At 36.9% G+C, this 7607-nt stretch overlaps 1 long non-coding RNA gene across 1 annotated transcript; it reads right to left on the bottom strand.

Moving 5' to 3' along the window:
- Positions 1–4530: 4530 nt before the first annotated feature.
- Positions 4531–6814, bottom strand: LOC124799252. The gene is made up of 3 exons (XR_007016995.1): positions 6721–6814; positions 6302–6454; positions 4531–4971 (listed from the first exon to the last, which is right to left on the bottom strand). It is a non-coding gene; the product is annotated as an uncharacterized LOC124799252 (long non-coding RNA).
- Positions 6815–7607: the final 793 nt, after the last annotated feature.

The raw sequence follows: 7607 nt of genomic DNA, 5'->3' as shown, positions 1-7607 counted from the left end.
TTTTTCGGGGTGCACTCTGCCTCGTGAGGCCAATAGAGGAGCTACTCGACCGAATAGTAGCAGCCTCGGTGAAGAATACCATCATAACGACCAGGAGAGCAGTGTGATGACCCTACGCCCCTCCTATCCAGATCCTCCACTGAGGATGACACGGCGGTAGGATGGTCCCGGTAGGCCACTTGAGGCCTGACGTCGTAGTAGTAATGAGGAGGTAGCAAGCTCGAAATGCGCTGAAGAACAATAGTCCATCCGCAATGTAGCAGGAACCTAACCACTCATCACAAACATGTCTCCACGAGACATCCACAGAATGTACAACCTTAAGTGCTGTACAGGCTAATCACAAGCCAGGGTATAAGAGTCTACAGTCCTTGATCAAACAAAACATGAGTGCTAACAGTTGATACCAATAAAAATATTTTAGTATCTGTCCAGAGCGCAAATAAAGTGCAATACATCATATAAAAACAGGTGTGTATGCCCATTCAATGAAATACAATGGTGAAAAAAGCATACATGTTACACAGAGAAACAAAATGATAAAGGTGTTACGTTGAAGAACAAAAATTACCAGTATGTAGTACATCCTAACATTAAAGAAGTGGCTTAGAACTAAGCAAATAACCAACGTAGCAACATTAGCAAGAAAAGAGTGTACATAAAGCCCAATATGTCTTAGTACAAACAAATGGCACGCAACACCCTGTTTCATTCAATGTAATTTGCAAACTTAGTCGCAGCATGACCAGAATCGTTGCATACAAAGCTATGGTGGTAGCATCTGAAAAAAAAAGTTATCAAGAGCAAAGTGTGTCACATTCAGTAACATGAGTGCAGCTATGTGAAAAAGAAGTTGCTGTATACATTCACAAAAGTTAAAGTGTGCAAACATAGTTGTTTTATGACAAGACACTTTTCACATGATTGCAAGAAAATCGCCATGTTAACATAGGGTAACTATCTGTGCAGAGTAAACATACAATGGAAGTATAGGAGCTCCATTAACTATGGGAACAAATAGGACATGAGTAGTAAATGGAATGTTTGTATAGTACACAAGACCTATTGTACCAGTGGAAAGAGATAATATAAAGTCATTCGTCATGCATCAATCAACATAGCAAAAAGGAGCTGTCACATTTGACAAGATAAATATCGTCACATAGCAGAAAAAGAGTAATCACCAGGCAACAAGAATTTAGATATCAAATCACAAATGACCATAAAGAAAAAGAAATCAAGTCTAGAAAAGCAGCAAATCACTTAAAAGTAACCTTAATCTCACACCTTCTATACCAGGAAAAAAATATCATCATGAAATCCCCAAAAAATATCATCATATGTACAAAAAGTGTCTCCTTAATATAATATCTTCAAAAGAAATACATCATAAAGACTCATCATGATACTAGAAATATGTACAAATTATTATAAAAATCATACCATTAGCTGACAAGGGCTGAGCCTGACCTGTTCTCAACCCAGTAAGACCTGTTAAAAATGGATTTGTACAAACTTTGAAAATTCATCAGGTGTGATACATGGTTTGCCATGGTGTCTGCCATGACACCATTATCTGAATGCTTACCATTTACTTCTGTATGTACTAAGCTGACTGTACTACTATGATGAAGTATATAGATCTTTCACTCCTTAACATAATTATGGTAAAACGATGGCAAAAATGGAAACATTTAAAAGCACAAGGTGGGTCAGTAACACTTAAGTACATAGGATTACAATATGCTAGTGATAAAAAAATTACAAGACTAAGGTTCACCATAAACATCAACCAAAATATATACCATGGTCTATCATACCTATAGGTAATGAACCAAAAGCAAAGCACTCTACAATCTATCAAAAATATAATACAAATAAAGAATAGTATGACCTGTGTACCACCTTTTGAAAAGACAAAGCATGAGTATCCAAAAGGATAAGACACAAATTAGCTGTAGTAGTATCGGTTGTGTGTGTTGTTTGTTCAGCTGTGTATGTGTTTCCTAATTCAATCAGTACAGAAAAGAAAATCATAGTTTCCACGTGTACAAATAGTCAGGATAATGCAGTATATTATTATTAGGCATGAAAAAAGTCATAGTATACAGTAGCAATTAAACCAGAAATGTACATTGCTGTGATAGGTAGCATGGCTGTAGCCTGTTGTGTTGCTCTCATAGAGTAAAGAAAATAGATTTAACAAGTATATCCAGGCTTGCATAAAATCTCAAGAAAGTGCAACTGCATATAATACAGAAGAAACATTAGTGTAGTAGCAAATAGCTGTAGAACAGTTACTATTGTCAACCTGCCACGACCGATCCAAACTCATCTTTTACACTTATAAACCAGAAATACAATCACGTGAAATGAAAGTCAAATTCAACAAAAACAGGGTCCCTAAGCCTTAACCATTACCTCAATATTATTGATCATCAGCATTATTATCTTCTTATTAGTAAGTTCACATAACACACCAAATAAGTAAGCCACATAAATAATAAACGTATACCTCATTAAATATCATCAGTAATCATCATCATCATATACGCAAATATGCACTACACTTCGTAACACAACTCATCTGAAATATTTCAAAATAAAATTCCCTGTTCTGTCTACATCAGTTGTCTCCCACACGAACAACACCACACAGCCATAAGTATGAAACATCCAGTACTAAACAAAATACTTGAAACTACAACAGATCATGAGAAAAGGAAATTGTACCTCTGCGCAATTAATCCTTCTGACCGTAGAGAAAAAAAAAGTTCGAAAGCAACAAGCTGTAGATGGCATCCAATAAATGGTAAGAAATCTTTCTGAGTAACAGCATTGTAAATCCAAATATAAGTGCCAGTCCAACGTTATAAGATAAGAAAAGACAAATATGTTGTAGTGATCAGTCTAGTAGCAATCCAGATCACAGTGTAAGTGTGTTTGTAAAGCTGTGTACGTGTATCCTGTTCATAGAACTCTTTGACAAGTCATAGCATCAGGGAAAATAGAACATTATAAAACAATAAATTCTCAGTGTAGGTATGTTGTCTGGTAAGCTGTGGGAGTGTGTCCTATTCGTGAAATTCTTTGACTTTGTTAATATGGTGTAGCGTCGTCCAACAAAATTTACTGTACGGCTTAACTGGAAATTCGTAAAAAAGTCAGAGGTGGCTTTACAATTGTCAACTTTGTTCTCAATCATATCGAAAATGTCACAGTGTCGTCATCGTTGCGCTCATAGTACTGGTCAGCTGAATTATATTGTGTGGTGTACCAGTCGATATTTTTGTTTGAGGAAAAAAAATACAGGCGGTTGAAATCTTGTTCGTCGATAGAGAAGCTCTGATCAAAATTTAAGGATATTACACTGTAGTCGTTTTGTGATGTAATACAAGAGTTGCTGTAATCTAGCACTGATTTATGTCTGTTTAATAATAGAACGATTAGAAAGTTGACGAGAAATGCATGACCTTGTGCAGAAAATTGTAAATGAGTTTCAGATTTGACTTCAACGCTTCTGCCAGGTACAGCACATTTATTTTGATTTTATTGAGAGGTAACATCGGAGAAGAATCGTCAGAATTGCAGCGGTTGAATGCTGCGTCACTCATGACAGTAACGGGAGAAACAGAATCCAGAACTGCTGTTAATACGTGCTTGTCAACTTTAGTGGTAATAACAGGATAGTGAAAAATGTTTCGAATGCTGTTCAGTTTCACGTAGCAGTCAATCACTGATGTCTTCTAAGGGCGTCATATGTTCTATAATGTGTGCAGAATGCGATGTACCCCGTGTTGGCGCAGAGTCGGCTTCATCTGATTCCTGGTCCGCTAGCCATTGTTAGCGTGTGTCCTGTTCGGTGCGTTGGCAGATGCGACTTCAGTAATTTGAACAGAGCGATGAGGTTCGGAATGACTTTGATTACCTTGTGTCGGATGAAAATGTCAATCTGGTTCATTTAAGCATAAAGACTGGTTGTAATTAAAGTACCCTTTATTCCTATAATTATGATTGAAACGTCTATTTCCCTGTTTAATCCCCTTGTGACCTTGAAAATACTAGCCATTCCCATAAGAGTTTTGCTAGTACGGCTGCTGTCTGCAGTTACGGAAATTGTTCCTGTGTACAAAATAATTACCAGAATCATTTTGCGAAAATGATTACCGCTGTGACAGCGGTACCAACATTAACCAAAGGTTGGCCAAACTGACTTAATTCCTCCTCACTGTCACTATTTGGCTGATTTTGTTGCCCACACGGAATACCCAAACAGCAACAAATATTGCCACAAGCACACACATCATGAGGTTCAAAATTATCATGAAATCGTCCTGATAGGACATCAGCCATATAAGGACTAGGAACTGCATTTTCTACAGGAAGATTATCACGAACCATAACACGAATTTCAGCAGCTTCAATCAAATCATTTAAATTATTCATTTTCGTCAAAAAATATTTTAAATTCTACGTATATTGGAGATTTATAAATTCTTTTAAGAAGATTTTTTAATTTGTGTCTACCACACTGCCAACGTGCACTCACTATGTAACCTTCACAAAACGTAACAAAACTATCCTGCTTAGACAAAGTCTTAAGATCTACTTTAACTTCAAACACCCTCATTCATAAACATACCACAAAGGCAACCACTTTGCTTTTCTTAAATGCCAATACCTATACTGACATCTCTCGTTGTTTCTTAATTGAACTAAAAATCTGTACACTTCAGAAAACAATTCAACTAACTCGTTTCTATTCCACTGAAACTGCCACGAACTGTCCAACACAAGTAAGGCAGCACCCTCACTTATTCTGTTTCCATAAAATAATAATGCTGATTCAAAAATATAGTCTTCTCCGACGTTAGGTGCGTTGGGATTCAGGAGTGCGTCATGGACAACAGGTGAGAAATCAACAATGCGTCCCCAATTTGATTCAAAGAAGTCTCTTGCAGTCATTTATTTCTGTAATTATACACAAGATGTTGAAGAATTTTTTAAACAAAAAGTTACATAATAATCAACTTTACATAATACAGATATAGTTTTTCTTAATACATTATCAGAATCTTTCTGTGGTTCATTACCACTCAATAAAACACCCATACAATAATCACCAAAACAATTAGCATATAATCTACAGTGATCAGGTACTTTACAAAAGTTTTCTAATTGTGCAATAGCATTATCCTCTTTCAAAATAGAATCAATTGTACAAGAAGTAGTTGGTTTAAAATAATGATAAAATTTGAACCGGGTACGATTATTTATTTTTCTAAACTTAATATTACCAGAATCATACTTAGACAAACTACCAAGATCTTCACCATACTTTAAATGTCGAATACTGACATAAGCATTCTGTGCTGGTTTTGATACTATAAGCATTTCACTAGGCTGTACCAGGCCACTAACTTTACATTTTGGCAAACTATCTAAACAAGCATTTAACCTATGTTGCATTGAACTATTATCTTTACTTTCTTCTTCATACTTCGAAATATGAGGAAATAACATTTCATGACAATTAAAACCATAAAATATAACGATTGCCTTAGAGGGCAACACTCTGTCATAATTGCATCTAAAAGTATGAAACCATTCTTTATGATTCAAAGGAATTAATTTAAATTTTTTAAATTTCTGATCAAAATCAGTACCACCATATCTAAATGCCATATTTACAGTATGCCAAAATGACAATTTTGCACGGCACATTGGTGCAACAGGCATGCGCCACATTGGCATTAAATGACGTGCTCTCTTATTCATACGACGTGCACGCTTTGCTTTAATATACTTCGGAAGAAGACGACGCTTCATCCTGCGCATCTTCTTCCTCTTCGCAAAGTTCAACAATTTCCTCTGCAATCGACTCCTGGGGCGTAGGCGGAGGTTCCACCTTGACCGGAGACGATACCTTGCAATGAACAATATGACAATCAGCTCTAACTACATTCACTCGTGACAAAAATGCCTCATCAGTGACTTGCAACTCATTACTCACAAATATAACAAGACCTTTATGTATAACTTCTTTAGGCGGTGAGCCTTTCACATTAACTGAAACTGGTCTACCTTCCATAAGTCTCTTTAAGATAAAATTATAATGTTTCCACTTTCCCCACTCAAATTCTTCAAACAATATTACTTGATGAAATCCTTGAACATGTCCACCAAAACCAAAATAGTCTGCGTAAGGCAAAAAGATTTCATACTTTTTTATAATTTTATCTATTAAAGTACTTTTCCCAATATTTGTATCACCCCACAAATATAATTGTTGTTTCCTTACCTTCTTTGACTGTATCGCATTATCATACCAGTCCACCACTTCTTTGTCCCAACCAATATAAGGATAATCAAACAGAGTGAAAGATTTTAAGGCCTTCGACTTTGTTTTAAAAGAAGCCAAAAACTTTTCTATGTAATTCACTCTGTGATAATTCTGGCAAACAAAAGCATCACAATAATCAATCACAGATGTTACTTCAGCGTAGCGGTGCAACTGATAATAAAAACTGAGTCTAGACTGATTTATGTTCGTTAATGCATAGCCATCTTCTTTAGTAATGTACTGAAGCCATGCTCGCTCGTTACGTGGAAACTGAATATCAAAAGTACCAGCTCCACCATACTTCCTCAAGTAACGAGCTCGAACATAATTAGCATAGACTGCTTCTTTAAGTTTCATGTACGCATGTACATGGTTACCTTCTCTAAGGTGATAACACTCCTCAGCAACACAATATTCCTCAACAGAAAACTCAGAGAGCAGCCACTCCTTAAAGAGAACCTTACTTTCCACTTTGTCACAGTCAACTGTGATACCAAACTTAGTGCCAGGCACGGCGCGCTTGCGCTTATCAACACTTCCGGTTCTCCTACCTGCGCCGCGGCGAACTCCGCCGTGCTGCCTGACCGCAACTTCCTGTGCAGCTGCGCGCGGAGCGTTATCACCAACTTGATTTTCCAGCAACACGGGCCTAGTAATACTAGGGCCCGTGTTGCGCGGCACCGCTACGCCCGGCTCACCGCCTTCTTTAGGCTGATTTGTGTGTTGTCCTGAATTAACATATTGCTGACTGGACTGTTGAAAATTGTGATTCTGCTGTTGGTAGTTATTAGGAAAACTTTGGTTCTGCTGAAAATGCCGTTGCTGATTACCATTAAAATTCTGGGTGTTGTCAAACATTCTGTTACGCCTTTCATTGTTACCATTATTGTGATAGAAAAACGTTCCAGAATGACCAACGTTGTGTTTGTAGTGAAAATTATTGTTGCTAGAAAAGTTATTATTATTCTTCTGCTGAGAAAACTGTAAAACTGTAAAACGTCACGAAAGGCATGTATGTTAGGTGTTTGTTGACCTGCTCTTAACGTCCTTTTCAAATTTCCTGGAAGTTTTGAAATACAGAGGTTTATCAAACCTCATGGGATAAATGGCTCAAGTAAATGCTGGGTTTGTTGTACTGTGTATTGCAAATATTGTGTTGACGTCTGAAAATTCGAGTTGTTGATATTCGGTAAATTTGATAATTTGTCTTTTACAGCACGCTGTGTCGTCTCAGACCAGTACGCTACCAGGAAAGCGCTATGAA

This window comes from Schistocerca piceifrons, chromosome 5, assembly GCF_021461385.2.
Source record: "Schistocerca piceifrons isolate TAMUIC-IGC-003096 chromosome 5, iqSchPice1.1, whole genome shotgun sequence".
NCBI classification, from domain to species: domain Eukaryota; kingdom Metazoa; phylum Arthropoda; class Insecta; order Orthoptera; family Acrididae; genus Schistocerca; species Schistocerca piceifrons.
The sequence above is the reverse complement of the archived record's forward strand: the minus strand, read 5'-3'. Positions and strand labels throughout refer to the sequence as shown.